This window comes from Sander lucioperca, chromosome 1 (genome assembly GCF_008315115.2).
Source record: "Sander lucioperca isolate FBNREF2018 chromosome 1, SLUC_FBN_1.2, whole genome shotgun sequence".
In the NCBI taxonomy this organism is placed as follows: domain Eukaryota; kingdom Metazoa; phylum Chordata; class Actinopteri; order Perciformes; family Percidae; genus Sander; species Sander lucioperca.
In genome coordinates this window covers 24,808,256-24,824,787 of record NC_050173.1, presented here as the reverse complement: position 1 = coordinate 24,824,787, position 16,532 = coordinate 24,808,256, and the positions used below count along the sequence as shown (strand labels likewise).

The 16,532-nt window shown below is 41.1% G+C and overlaps 1 protein-coding gene across 2 annotated transcripts in view; it reads right to left on the bottom strand.

Moving 5' to 3' along the window:
• lingo2 (leucine rich repeat and Ig domain containing 2) overlaps positions 1-16,532 on the bottom strand; it is a 248,052-nt gene that overhangs the window by 156,516 nt on the left and 75,004 nt on the right. For both annotated transcript variants that reach the window (XR_004105613.2, XM_031303352.2), the window contains exon 3: positions 3,328-3,433. The gene's annotated coding sequence lies outside the window, so the exon portion shown is untranslated. The remainder of the gene's footprint in view (positions 1-3,327; positions 3,434-16,532) is intronic.

The window sequence follows — 16,532 nt, the reverse complement described above, 5'->3', positions numbered from 1 at the left end:
TAGAGAGACTAAATTAAGGGACCCAATTTGAAGCGGCACCACTTCACTGATAAGCTGTACCAGTGATCTGTGACAGCACTCAGGGTCTGCTACATTATGACAATACAGAGGAATAAAGCAGATGAAAGAATAGCCTAGCAAGAGCAGAAATCAGATGGGAAGAGGGAGAGGAAAAAACAATCTAAAGTCTAATTGTGTTATGCCTCACAGCAGCAAGGCATTTCAGAGAGAGAGACACATTTTTGTGTCATGTCGTTCAGCACAGTCCCTTCCCCGACGTGATCACATTCATTTTAAACCGTCCCAGTCTTTCTTGCCACATTTTCCCTGGGTGCATTTTTTGAAAAAAGTGACATGAAAAGCAAATGGCAAAAAAACTTAACTGGACCCATTAGGTATGACCAGAAACATGCAGCATTGGCATCTGAGGCCAGGCATGTTGGCATAATGTATCTGACACTAGGCCTGTCACGATAACAAATTTAGCTGGATGATAAAATGTCCCAGAAATTATTGCGATAAACGATAATATTGTTGTTCTAAGACCATTTTCATCTAATATGATGATAATGGCATGTAATGGCATATAATGCAGGTACACCTTTTCAAAGATCAATAAACTTTTATTTCTAAAGAATATTTAACACTGGAACTGGAAGACATTTTAAATATCCACAATATGTCTTTGATCTCCTTTAGTATGTCGTCTTTCACGCTGTTGTACAGTTGTGGAATTGCCGTTTGTGACACGTATGTTCTCCCAGGCAATTCATACTGGCTGTCAAATGTTTGCAGCATTCGTTGAGTGTTTGTGCGATAGACTACAGACTCTGTACTACATTTAACAATTATTTATTAAACACTACATATTAAATTTAAATAATATATAATTAATAAATTATATCTATCTATATCTATGTGGCTATCTGCCACATGGCGAGGAAATGTTTGTACCAAAATAGTTCTGTTTTTCAGTCTTCATTTTGGTGAAGGTACAGTTACTTTCTTCTGCTCCTCTGTTGTCTGCAGGTCGGAGCTTCGCAGGGGCGGGCCAACACGCACACACGTGTACACGCACACGCACACACACACACACACACACACACACACACACACACACACACACACACACACACAGGCGCACACAAACACACACAAACACTGGCGCCACTTTCCTGAAACCACTTGCGAGACATAGTCCACAGCGGCATGTATGTCCAAGCCTGTCTCCACTGTCTCCACCTGCAGGTTGTCAACTGTGTGCTTTGGAATGAAAGGGAGAAAACAGGACGCCGAGTAACACAGCGGATATCGCTCATATACTTTTTTTTTTTTTTGACGGCGCCTTAACTGCAAAGTGCTGCGGGAAACCCTGCTCCAACTTTCAACTAGCGTTTTCTCTTCTCTGTCTCTGTCTCTCCGCCAGGAGTCCCGCCTCCCCACACAAAGACCATGCGACTGACAAGAGGGTTCACTCCTCGTTACGCTAAGGAACCGAGAGTGGTCATCCAGTCTCTTTAGTAGAGAGAGAGAGAGAGACAAGGAAAACAAACAAGCATGCAAATGGAAATTATCGCGGCTGAAAGATTATCAAGCTCATTTTTTTTATCGTGCGATTAATTGATTTATTGACTATCGCGACAGGCCTATCTGACACCCTCCTTGTCATCATGTGTCATCCCTGTCACTTTGATGCCTCTAAGCTTTGGGATGTGACGTTGGGGCCGGTGATTCAGTTATGTAAACAATTTTTTCCCCTTTGTCCTATTTATTTTTCTTTACAGAATATAACTACTAAGGTAAGACAGGCCTGCCCATGGAGCAAGCAATATCTCACCATCCTGGATGTGCCTCTTATTTCCTGTTTTGATCTGTTTCCAAAAAAACTTGTTTGCTAAAAGCTACTTGACTTAGCATTACTTGGTGACCATTAGCAACACAAACTCTTAGAAAGGCAAATGATATTGAATTCCCAAAGTAATTTGATTTACTATTTGAGATAAACGTCTGGAAAGACAAGAAGGCCTATCTATGTTTATAATTTCAGAAAATAGAAAAATCCTTGTGAGCAGTACCACCAAAAGCGTTTTCTTCCTTCCCACTTGCTGCAGTGCTTTTTCCAAAAATGAAGACATGGTGGTGCAGAGTCTGACCATGAAGAGAAACCTGACATGTAACATATATTACTCCACAGTGCTCACCATATTAATTGCATAGTTACTGTACGAATATCTCAATTGAATTGTTTACCACAGTTGTTAAATAAATTCCAGGCAGTGCCATGCTGAAGATCTAATTTAAGTGAAAGTTGAAGATAACAAACGTGTTAATTATCTGTGATATATTATAAACTAGGGTTAATTGGGCTTTCACTGTCATGGGACCTAAGCATTTATTCAACAACAACAGATGGCCCAATGTAATAAGGCTTACTAGCTGAATATCCATTTTTAAATACACATGACTTGCTGTTCAGGCCGGCAAACTCCAGTGGGATAAAAAAGGCGACAGTTCCAAGACCAGGGCTGGACTTCGCTTTGTGACGCACTTTCAGTGTCTCAAAGCTAAAGTAGTTGTAGAAGGAACAACACGCTAAGTTATTTTTTATTCCCTGTACACATATTTACATGGATTCTTGTTGGCATGTGATGATAATACAGTTGGATTTTACAACAAAAATGTGTATTTTGTGTATAAATCTACTTTTTCTGCTTGTAGCGTGTAGCAGCTATTGTAACACTCCTCTACAGACACCCACACCGGAGAGCCTCTCTTAGTAGAGCTGCTCGGCCAGCTGCAACACAGGTACCGACACAGACTCTCTCAAAGGGTCATCAATGTGCTTCTAGTGACTGTCAATGCTCCACCAGACTCTCTGCTTTTCCAGCAGAGTCAAAAAGAGTCAATAGCTTCTCATGGCTGGTTAGCTATCAGCCACACGTCATATCTTTCATTTAAAACTATGGCAGTTACTTCAGCTGTGACTCACAGGGACACACTCTTTAGTTTTGTTTTTCTATGCCTTGCTTTGTGTAGATTTAATTTGCATTGTCCTAGTGCTATCTTGTAAACAACCTTTCAATTATGTTTAGATAAGTTATACATAGATAATGTCATATCAGTGTGTAAATATGTGTATACTGTGTGTGTAAATATGTGCACATGCTGGAATCAGAATGCCGTGGTTGGTGTGGATTTTTTGGCTATATTTATTTAAATTTCTCAATATTCAAAACTGACCTTTAAAGCTAAACCTGACTTAAGAACTGAAATAAAAAGGCAACATCATCTCTCATTACCAGAAGATATGAATTCATTTTGACATACCTGCTGGGCTTCCTAATGTCAGATGTTCATACACTGTTACAGAAGCAAGGAAGTCCTTTAGAAAACTTCCAGTGCAACTCTATTCACAGGTCACTTACTCCAGGGTCTGAAAAAAAAACAAAAGAAACACAAATCAGAGCAGACATGGAGAGTGAGCTCATGACTTAGCCAGCACAAATGGCCAGTGATCCAGGATAAACATCCTTGAAGAAATGTCAGTCCAAGGAAGAACATTACTGTAGATAAACCACACCACAATAGCAGACAAGCAAAGACCTGTATGACATATGCACAGAATCCAAGCAAACCAAAGAATTTGCCTTGCTTGGTCAACTTGATCATTTCTCTGCCTAAACAGCTGCCAGAGAATGGCTCATTACACCATCATTTGAGTCGGGGAAGCCAAGGGAGTAGCATTTGCAGGGCTCATGCCATTTAACATATTGGTGCAGACTTGGACAGTGAATTTCCCTCACCGACTGACTGACACATTGTTGAAATGCACATGAAACCAAACACCTTTTAAGACATTTTAAGCCTCTTTATTTCACAGAAGAGCATAGTGACAACTAGCAGATACTTTTTGAGCAAACATTACACTCCTTTCCATTAAACAAATCACCAGTACTGCTTGGTTAATCTGCCTGTGCTCACTGTGGTTCTCTGGGTTGACAGCCTTGTTCATTGAGCAGGAGAGGGCAGCACGTTCAGTCGACCGTAAAGCAGCTAGAATTAAACTGGTAATTGATTGCAAAGTATCCACAGCATATGTAAAACGTTTTACTTGTTCTTGTCACTCAGTATATCTTATCAACGGGCTGCACTCATGGTCTGTATGCTTAGGATGCCAAAACTACTCAAAAACTGAAATGTGTATAAACAAGTCAATGCAATTAAGTTGAAGTGATAATGTGCTATTATTGTACTTGCTATTCTTGTTTATGAATATAATTTGCTTAGACAGTAAAAAAAAAAAAACTACCACGATTTAGAAAGCTAAGGTTTAGTGATCAACCAAAATCCATGGCAATAATAGTAAAAGCATAATATGCTGTAGGCCTGCACGATAAATCATTATAAAATCGCGATCTCGATTCACCCCTGTTCACGATTTCATTTTTAAATGACTTTGATTTTTCTCCTTCAATTAATTTATTGAAAGCATTTGACATTGACATTAAAGGACAATTCCAGCGCAAAACGAACCTAGGGGTTAATAACAGATGTGTACCCACTCGATCGCTCTCTGGGACATGTTTTCATGCTAATCGAATGTGTTTGTAGCTTGAAACAAGCTAGCACGGACCGCTGATTAGCTTACAACGCTAGTATTCGGGGCACAGGGAAAGTAAAAACAAATCGCTATTTATACCACTAAAAAGGCTCAAAATATCACCACACTTCAACGGTAGCATAATGAGGGTGCCTAAATGTTAACCCGCAGCATTGAGAACTTGTAAGTGTACAGACAGTTTATTAAAAAGATTATAAAGACAGTCGCGTTCTCGTATACAGGCGGCCGCCGTCTTGGGAGCTACTGTGTTTCTAAACTCTCTTTTTAATAAACTGTCTGTACACTTACAATGTTCTCAATGCTTCGGTTAACATTTAGGGACCCTCATTATGCTACCGTTGAAGTGTGGTGATATTTTGAGCTGTACACATAGTGGTATAAATAGCGATTTGTTTTTACTTTCCCAAACAATTTGGATAGTAATGAACGTGGCCATTTAAAGGTAGCACGGTGATGGGGTAGATGACGGGTAGAATTGTAACACATATGATTGCTGAAAGGTATTTCAGTAAGCGTACAGGGGGTCAGATCCACTGGCCATCACCTCATCAGGGTGCTGTTATTGACGCTGTGGCCTGCCAGAACTTATGCTAGCACCATTCATGCTTCAAAATGATGTGTTCACTGGGTTTTGAAAGCTCATCGATAAAATCCATTCCTTTGACTGGTAGAGTTTGACAACTAGGCAACTCAAAACACATGACAAGGCAGAAACTAGTTATTTCATAATGCACACTGTAGTGCTGAGTGGGGCAATGGCTTTGATGTCACTGAACTTTCAAATCATAAGTGTCCGCACATCAAGGATTTGTTCTGTTGAAGATTATACTAGTAAAACCTATGAATACTCTTTGTGCTGATTATCACTTTTTCTTTTCTTTATTATGTAAATACATTAGCTTAAAGACCCTTTAAAATATTGTTAGTTTTTGCATTTGTGTGTTACTGTGTTTTCATTACTACACACTGTACATACCTTCACTCTTTCACACATAATGCGATTAGTATTAGTGTGACAATTTATAGTAATGGCAATATTACAAGCCAAGAGATTTTTATCAAAGAAACATATCACATACCACTCACTCATACTGCAACTGGATTCATAACACATTATGAAAGGATGAGGATAAGGATAAGAACAAATGTAGGTTTTAAAAGACTGCCAGCAGAAATGTACTCACTATATCAAAGTTCAGCAGTACTGACTTGCTCAGTGATTTTACTTGCTAAGCCACATTTGAGCCACGTAAATAGGCCATATCTAGTGTGGCTCAAAATGTAGTATAATTTCGCATGCAATATAGTTTCCTTGAACTCAAATTGTTTGATGCAGTGAGCAGTGGCTGCTGACACCTAAGAAATGCTCACCTCTTCCACTGACTTACCAATGCTGCTATTTTCATCCCACCCACTAATCAGCCTAATCCACTGTTGAAGGATTTGTGCACCGTGGTACAGAGCAATTGTGCTGCGGCAAAATGAGTGTGGCTTAATTGGAGCAAATACTTAATGAGGGCCCCTTGAGGATTATCATCTGTGGCTTAGAAATGGCCCAGGTAGTAGAAGACACGGTCAAAAGGATCAGCTAACAGCCTTCCAAATTGGAGTGACATTGCTGAGCTGCAACTGTGCCAATGGAATCTTTAAATTTTGTTTTTCCAGGGGGGTCCTTGGAGAGAGGTGAACTAAAGTGAAAATCTCCGAGGAAAATATGGCTGCAGGACCAAACAGCCTTCTGTTGCCGCTGGAGAAAAGCAATGGAGCATTTAGGGATCATTCGGTATTTATGGAATGGACCACCGGAGGAAAATAGGGGAGGGTCATGTCTTTTTATTCTTTGTTGAGGGGAGGGTCACCCACTTTTTTTTAGTCTAGGGGGGAGGGTTACCCAACTTTTGTATTCGTGAGGACAGCAACATTTCAAAGTGGCTTGTTTGGTGCATATTTATCCATGTAGCTCCATGTAGCTTTCTCAGTCTCGGCCCCTATCGCTAGCAGATGGGTCCCTCCCTGTTTAATCAGCCAGACAATTTGAACTGTAGCTTTAGAGTGGGATTTCCCAAACTGAATAAATCCCGCTAGCACATATAAACACAAAACTGCTTTGCTAGCTCCATTGTGTTGTAACTAAGACATCTGATGAAAAAATTATTTTATTCATTAGCATGATTGCCGTACTGTTTAGTTTAAAAACATCCAAAACACTGTACGAAAACATAACAGACCAGACGCAAGCTTTTATTTTAAAAAGTCAAAGCTTGCGGACTGCACCAAGCCGGGAGGCCATGAGACGGGAGGTTTTGCTGAATGGTCTCAATGTTTTATTGTTTTATTTCATGTGAATACTAGTTAACTAGATGAGTAACTTAGTATTTGAAGTAATGCAGTAATGCAGGAAGTGTGCATTTAGTTTCCATGCTTATTGTGTTTCCACAACAATATTAGTGAGTAAATCTACTGAAATGGCCACCACACCATAACAGAGGAGTGTGATGCGTAAGATGAGAATGCAGAGGTTTAGTCACGTATGTCATGGCTGTAGAAAAGCAGTGGCTATCTGTATGTCTTTGCCAAGCTCAAACCAGTCCAGAAGGCATCATTAAATTGCTGGGGAGGGTCATCCCTTTTTTCCATACCAATTTGGAGGGTCATTCAAAATGTATTGCTGGTGAAGGGAGGGTCAGGTCTATTTTGACTAAAGGTCCCAAAACTCCTCCGGTGGCCCCTGAAATAAATAATGAACAGTCCCTTACTTATTGTCTTTCCCCATTTGATCTTGTAACCCACAATACTAGTGTCTTTGTGCTTAAATTGATTGAAAACTAAAACGGTTTTACTACACTTTCTGCTAAATATTATATTATAACTGCAATACAAATTAATTGAAAATTATTTTGGCTAAGAAGTTTTCTTCAATAGGAACCAAAATTACATGGGAACATGATCATAGAATCTGTTTTAAAACATTTTTACAACATTTATTTTCATTATCTTTTAATCTGCCAATTAATGTATTATTAATATAGCTGTGGGTTATTTTTCTGTCCATCAACTATCCCATTAATTGACTAATTGTTTAAGCTCTAAATATTTTATTATTTAAAAATGTGGTCATTTCTTTGCAGAAACAAACACATAAGTAGTAAAGGAAATGTTGCCGCCATGACAGAGAGGTAAAGTAGACCCCTGGCTAGCTCTTCAAGCAGTTTATTTCTTTAAGAAGCCTGTCTCCACTTGACAGCCACAGATCAGACATTACTGACCAAGATAAATGGTTGGGCTCTAAAGTCAGATCAATTCAATCTAGCAACTGTCCTCGCCAGGAACAAAAGGCCACACTGTCAAAAAGGCTCAAATCACTTCAATGCTTATTCACTGTCTTTTTGTCCTTGTTACGTAAATACTCAAAGCTGTGAATGTCCTGCTTTTTAAAGTTGAACAGGTGAAATTTTCTGTACTTTTAGTTCATCCGTATCAGTACAACTGGATTTTTAATTTGCTTTCTGTTGTATTTGTTTTGCCTCTCAGTTTAGCCCTGCAGGCTACAGAAGTTCTGTGCAATAAACCCTTTCAATCACCGACTTGCTTCCGTAAGTCTATGTAGTAGTACCCCACCATTTCCCTGTTGGACTTATGACAATACTTTACATCCTCTACCATGAATTATTTCACATTTCAATTCAGTGGGTTTCAGGGTCTGAACTCAGCCAGACTCAAAACAGGGTTGCAGTCATCATTTGCAGCAGTGTTACTCAGCCCGCACCCCCCGGCAGCCATTTCATTATGTAGCAGAACATGAAGGGCAACTCGAAGTCTGTGCATCCAATTCAATTGATGACAACAACATGCAAAAGGAAGCTTTTAGGCCCAGTTGCATTGATCCTAAGCTCAATTAAATTGCATGCACAAAAAGGAACATTAACAACACTAGTCTTGTGACTACATTGTGTCCAAGTATGTTCCTGCATTGACTGAACTCACAATTTAAAGTCACACATTAGCACTGGTTATTCAGATGCATGTTTAGTGAACATTTATTTAAAGGAGTTACTCCTTTACTATAATCAGATGTATGGCAAATTTGTATTTTGTACAAACTAATGCAGTTCTCCCTTAAAATGGTGACAAATTTGAATTACAGAATGCATTCTTGATTTAAATAATTTAATGGTTATCTTCCCTTACAGTGTCTGAAATATAGCGCTATTATGGTGAGAACTGCTAAGAGCCTTGGTCAATGTTATTTCTTTTGTGTCTTTAGGTCATAATTGAATATATCTACTATCTCAACAATGGGGACAGTAACACCTTTACATTTGTATCTTGGGTGTTTGAAATTATTTTGACATACAGTATATCGTTATTGCTTCATGGTAAATTACATTTTAATGCAAAGAATTGACATAACCAACAGAATAAAATAAGATTTTCAACTGACTGGTAGAGTGGTTGATAGAAATGACAACATGCTACATATTTTGACACTCTATTAGACAAGTGTAACTCAGCTACATGCAGAGATGGGAAGTAACGAAGTACAAATACTTCGTTACTGTACTCTAGTAGATTTTTCAGATGTTTTTACTTTACTATTTATTTTTGTGACGACTTTTTACTTTTACTCCTTACATTTTTAACACGAATATCGGTACTTTCTACTCCTTACATTTTACAAAATTGGCTCGTTACTTTATCCATCCATCTTCTTCCGCTTATCCGGTAACGGGTCGCGGGGGTAGCAGCTCCAGCAGGGGACCCCAAACTTCCCTTTCCCGAGCAACATTAACCAGCTCCGACTGGGGGATCCCGAGGCGTTCCCAGGCCAGGTTGGAGATATAATCCCTCCACCTAGTCCTGGGTCTTCCCCGAGGCCTCCTCCCAGCTGGATGTGCCTGGAACACCTCCCTAGGGAGGCGCCCAGGGGGCATCCTTACCAGATGCCCGAACCACCTCAACTGGCTCCTTTCGACGCGAAGGAGCAGCGGCTCTACTCCGAGCTCCTCACGGATGACTGAGCTTCTCACCCTATCTCTAAGGGAGACGCCAGCTACCCTCCTGAGGAAACCCATTTCGGCCGCTTGTACCCTGGATCTCGTTCTTTCGGTCATGACCCAGCCTTCATGACCATAGGTGAGGGTAGGAACGAAAACTGACCGGTAGATTGAGAGCTTTGCCTTCTGGCTCAGCTCTCTTTTCGTCACAACGGTGCGATAAATTGAGTGTAATACCGCACCCGCTGCGCCGATTCTCCGACCAATCTCCCACTCCATTGTCCCCTCACTCGCGAACAATACCCCAAGGTACTTGAACTCCTTCACTTGGGGTAAAGACTCATTCCCTACCTGGAGAAGGCAATCCATCGGTTTCCTGCTGAGAACCATGGCCTCAGATTTAGAGGTGCTGATCCTCATCCCAGCCACTTCACACTCGGCTGCGAACCGATCCAGTGAGTGCTGAAGGTCACAGGCCGACAATGCCATCAGGACCACATCATCCGCAAAAAGCAGCGATGAGATCCCCAGCTCACCAAACTGCAACCCCTCTCCACTCCGACTACGCCTCGATATCCTGTCCATAAATACTACAAACAGGATTGGTGACAAAGCGCAGCCCTGGCGGAGGCCAACTCTCACCTGAAACGAGTCCGACTTACTGCCGAGAACCCGGACACAGCTCTCGCTTTGGTCGTACAGAGATTGGATGGCCCTGAGAAGGGACCCCCTCACCCCATACTCCCACAGCACCTCCCACAGTATCTCCCGGGGGACCCAGTCATACGCCTTCTCCAGATCCACAAAGCACATGTAGACCGGTTGGGCATACTCCCAGGCTCCCTCCAGGATCCTTGCGAGAGTAAAGATCTGGTCCGTTGTTCCACGACCAGGACGGAATCCGCATTGTTCCTCTTCAACCTGAGGTTCGACTATCGACCGAACCCTCCTTTCCAGCACCTTGGAGTAGACTTTACCGGGGAGGCTGAGAAGTGCGATACCCCTGTAATTGGCACACACCCTCTGGTCCCCCTTTTTGAAAAGGGGAACCACCACCCCGGTCTGCCACTCCTTAGGCACCGTCCGCGACTTCCACGCAATGTTGAAGAGGCGTGTCAACCAAGACAACCCCTCCACACCCAGAGCTTTAAGCATTTCTGGACGGATCTCATCAATCCCTGGGGCTTTGCCACTGTGGAGTTGTTTAACTACCTCAGCAACTTCCACCAGGGAAATTGACGACAATCCCCCATCATCCTCCAGCTCTGCCTCTACCATAGAGGGCGTATTAGTCGGATTTAGGAGTTCCTCAAAGTGCTCCTTCCACCGCCCTATTACCTCCTCAGTTGAGGTCAACAGCGTCCCATCCTTACTGTACACAGCTTGGATGGTTCCCCGCTTCCCCCTCCTGAGGTGGCGAACGGTTTTCCAGAAGCACCTTGGTGCCGACCGAAAGTCCTTCTCCATGTCTTCTCCGAACTTTTCCCACACCCGCTGCTTTGCCTCTTTCACGGTAGAGGCTGCAGCCCTTCGGGCCCTTCGGTACCTTGCAACTGCCTCCGGAGTCCTCTGGGATAACATATCCCGGAAAGACTCCTTCTTCAGTCGGATGGCTTCCCTGTCCACCACGGTGTTCGTGGGTTACCGCCCCTTGAGGCACCTAAGACCCTAAGACCACAGCTCCCCGCCGCAGCTTCAGCAATGGAAACTTTGAACATTGTCCACTCGAGTTCAATGCCCCCAGCCTCCACAGGGATGCACGAAAAGCTCCGCCGGAGGTGTGAGTTGAAAGTCTGTCGGACAGGGGCCTCCTCCAGACGTTCCCAATTTACCCGCACTACCCGTTTGGGCTTACCAGGTCTGTCCAGAGTCTTCCCACACCCTCTGACCCAACTCACCACCAGATGGTGATCAGTTGACAGCTCTGCCCCTCTCTTCACCCGAGTGTCCAAAACATACGGCCTCAGATCAGATGAAACGATTATAAAATCGATCATTGACTTTTGGCCTAGGGTGCTCTGGTACCAAGTACACTTATGAGCATCCCTATGTTCGAACATGGTGTTCGTTATAGACAATCCATGACTAGCACAGAAGTCCAACTTACTTTACGTTACTTTAGTTTCAAATAATTTCAGTGGAGTTACCGTTATTATTTTTCGCGTCATCAATACCGAATTCAATCTAATTGGATGGGAATATACGTTGCACTTGACGCACCACTACAAGACGACTTGACAGATTCAGCGGCATTCATTCGCGGCAAATCATTGTGGCTTGATGGCGGTAACGTTAGCATGGTAGTATGGACGGCGACATGATTGAAAATGAAGAAAATGGAGATCCCAGAGATTCGGCAGACAAGCAGCAAGACATTCCCAATCATCCTTGGCCTTATCTGAGAGAGATGTTTGAGATAGTAGGCATCAAGAATGACTCCTGGCGAGGGTACTTTTACTTTTATACTTTAAGTACATTTCCAAGCCTGTACTTATTTTTACTTTCTATATCTAGAAAGTAAAAGATCTTTAGTTAAATCAGTACTTCTACTTTTACCAGAGTATTTTTTAACAAGTATCTGTACTTTTATTTGAGTACGGGAAGTGAGTACTTTTGCCATCTCTGGCTACATGTGCATGTGGAGACACTGCCAGCCTCCTATCCATATTGCCTGGAGTAGCTTTATAAAAAGTGTTAACCCTCCCCCATCTTCCTTTTCATGTCTCTCTTCAAAGAGAATAAAACAGAATAGACAAAAAGCAAATTCAGCTGTCTTACTTTTTTACACAAACAGGAAAAGTGAATAGCGTAGACAGTATAAAAACATGGAGGTTATTAGTTCAAAAGATCCTTCAAATGTCACAAAGAAATCACGCAAACGTTTTGGTCTGGGGTACATCTTTGCAAGCAGATCTATACGCACACAGCTTGGATGAAATAAAAAAAAACAAAGTCAGGAAAGTGTCAGCATTTTAAACATAAACAGATGGAGAAGAGAAGATTAAGGCACATTCAACTGCTCGACTTAACAATAAAAAAATAAAAACATCATAATAAATGAATCAACATTTAAATATAAAAGAATCATGGACTATACATTTGGCCAGAAGGATGTGCAAGAAGCAGTGAAAATGTCAAATAAAACATCCCTGGGAAAAGATTACAAAAGGCTGGAACAGAAAAATACTTGTCTTTGGCCCCATGCTGAGAGCTCAGTGACCACCACAGTGTAGCTGCGTGAGTACTTCCCTAAACAAAGGTTTATTGCATCATTGCTTGTAGCACACGGTGTCTGAGTCTGTCTCCAACAGTGTCTCAACCTTGGGACCTTGTTTTATGAGGCCAGTCTTGAACAATTTGCAGAGAGAAGACCAAAGACGGAGCCTGCTCCCACCCCCTCAAGCCGAGCACAAGAGTTATGGAACACAGTGTCAAAAGTTGAAGTGAAGCATTTCTCCTAATTGAACAACTACAGTACTCCCATCAACATCAACAACTTGAACAAGATGAACACCAACAGACATTTTTTTGTTTTAAACTGAAGATACAAGAAGTGTTTCTTGCTCCACCATTAGAAAAACCAGAGAGGCTTCTCAAGTCCTCCAAGTTCTGAATGGGAACATGTCAGACAGTGCTGTGGTCCTTATGATCTTTAAAATCTGAGGAAGAACTAATTGTTCTTTTAACTTCAATTTCACAGTCTGCTGTCTAGAAAATAATTAACACATACTGTATTAGTGCTTGTAACTAAATACTGACTAGGCTAAATAAAGCTGTTGTTGCTTTAGAGCCACTGCTTTGTACAAAGACGTCCCACAATCAAATCAGACGGATTATACATAGATTGAAGTAAGACATTTTCGATGATTGATAATATGAATTTAGAATAGCACACAAGTGCTCTTACTTCCAAAACATTTGTAATCACTTAAACACCAATAAAATGCTGTCTTCTGTTGTTTTAAACTCAATTGGGAAGCCTTAAAACTTTAAGTGCAATACGTTTTATTACCTTGACTGAATATTTTGGTAAATGTTATGGGCGGACAGGTATTGGCTAACAAGTCTAGGCAACAATAAAGTGGAGTAAAAGCATGCAAGTCTGCTGAATTCTTTATTGCAAAAGACATGTTGAACGAGATTTTAAATGCAAAGTAGCAAGCCTAAATCATAATTCACGTAACCAATTAATAGTAATATACGTGGAGCTATACCAGTTATACCAATATATGCATATTCCTTAGATCATATGTGATTGCTTTTAATAAAGCAGTGCATTGTAGACAATTACTTTTGTTAAAATGACAGATGAACTGAAAAACATGTAAACAATAGGCATGCCTTATGCTTCTATTGTTATGTTTTAATAAAGTGGCATGACATGCACTCACATAATGACTATAAAATGGAAGGAATGGAAAACTAATTTATTTGCATTGTGTTTTATTCTTTTTGTAATTTATGATTTTGTAATGTTAATAAGCACAGTATATACAGAATACAAACTGTCTCACAGACACTTTAACATTCAGTCTATCTGAAACTCTCTCCATCTCTTTCTTTTTATCGCATGCAGACATGCAATACTTTATGCAGTACATTTAGCTGCGGGAAGTGATTTAAAACTGCTGGCCTAAAGCCATCACACCCTGCCACACAAGCTCACAGATGACGAGAGACTCTGGGAACCCTGATGTGATAGCACATGCCACCAAATCCACAGTTAATTGGACACTTCCTTCACAACAGGCCTGTGGTAAACAGCAGCAAGCAAATAACAAGGCTAAGACGAGCTACCAGAATGAACAAGAGGAAATAGCTCAGATAACAAAACCAACAGCAGATGTGTTGTCCTCTGCAGTATATTGTGTTGAGAACAACTCTTCTTTGACTGCATAATCCTCAGCATTCTGCTAAACTGATTAGCCTTCCCATGCTTAACAGCTGGTATCTTAGCCCAATTTGTCCGGCTTGGAAAGCAGAATCATGTCTGCTGCATTTTTTGTGCCAAATGGACATTTGTGTGGAGAAAATGGTCAGCAGCCAGGTACTGAGTAGGGATTGCACATGATCAAAAAGGATTTCATGGTAGCAGATTGAGAGAAAGAAGACTTGTGGAAATATAGCACTGCATTGTGCTGGATGTCTCAATTTCCATGAGCCAGTCCACAGCTATCCAGCTAACTAGAAACAGTTGATTCCAGCTGAAGTAAGCAAGTCGCTGGTGAAGAATGTTAAGCACCTACCAAAACCAAAGAGACACAAACATTTTTCTATAAATGTGGTGGGTTGAAAGGCAAGTAAATATTTGACATATTCGACTACACAGGGATGCCCATGGAGCACCTCAGCTCACAGTCCACTTTGCTGAAAAACTTGCACCGCCAAGAAAGCAGCAAGCTGTAGACATGCATCGGTTTTTAAACTGTCTATAGAAAGTTCCAGATGATAAAGGACAGTTTTTTCTGACTATGATGAAAATTTGGAAGGAACCAATTAAGACTGATGGTATTTCTCAGACCTGATGGCAACTCCACCAACATAAATAACACATCTTTAATAAAAATTCCTAATTTTGAGTTTACGATATTAGAATTTGCACCCTTTGTAGGCAACATCCACATTTGTTGAGAGTGAGACGATCACATGATGGGGTGCAGCTCAGGCAGCAGTTGCAATGGACTAAGTCATAACTGTATGTGCCCTTTAGTATTTTCTTATAGCGTCATGGCTAAACCTCCACTACCATTACTAGTATGCATTGCTAAATGTTGAAAATAAATAAACAAGCACTTAATTTGGTTTTGCTCTTTTAATCCACCATGGAAGTTTCACTGACACAAAAATGTGGGTACCAAAACTGACTAATGCTGAAACATGTATTGGTGCTTTTCACTTGTTGGTGAAGTAAATCTGGTCCTGAGATATTGTTTCCGCTTACATTAAAACAGCAGATGCTAGATTTAATGATTTGACTCTTTTTGTATTTAGTGTCAGTAATTAGGCTGATATGTTGAGTACACAAAGATGGAATATCATCATCCAAATAAAAGCAACACTGATATGAGTTTTGTATCAAATAAAAAGGTTGGAGGATGAGAGGGTAGTATTATTTTGTCACTCATCATTGTGCCTTTTCCACACCTGCCTCACAGTGCCAGCGATGCGAGAAGGAATTCCTGCTTTCTGTCAGTTAAACTTGTACTACTCACACTAGTCCTTACACCTGCAAACTGCAAAGAGAACACAAATTAGAGCTTAGATCGGCCCAAAAAATCAAGCCCGAACCTGCCCGAGCCCGAGCACGTTGCGTCCGAGCCCGGCCCGACACATTAACTGTAATTATGAGCCCGAGCCCGATTTAAACCCGACAATTTTTTTAATACGTGGGCCGTTATAACTGACGTTCTCAACTACAATTCAGAGTTGTTTGAACTACAGAAATCTGTTTAGAATAATGCAACAAGGACGAAGCATGTAAACTGCTGTTTGTTTAGAATGGAACAGATCGCAAGTGGATCTGAATGAAGAAACGTAAAAAAAAAAAGAAACAATGATGAACAACATATTGTTGTCACTGCCCACGACTTGTTTAAACTGCTTCCATACCTCCGACTTTCCTCCACACTTGCTCAAAGTTAATTCTCCTGTTTCTTTTTTTCTTTACATCTTCAAGCTCCCGGTGTGATGCGTGCGAGAGGAGGAGACTCCGCGCATGAAGTGCTGCATTTTGTAACTGCAGCCTAACTTTTGTAGGCTACACATTTGTTACTTTTATATAGCCTATATATATATTTATAATATTTCTGATTATGGCATAGCTTTCTCCCCACCCAAATAGGATAATAAGGTAATGGATAAAAAAGAAAAAAAAAATTGCTTGATCAAGGGTCCGGCCCGGGCCCGGCCCGGCCCGA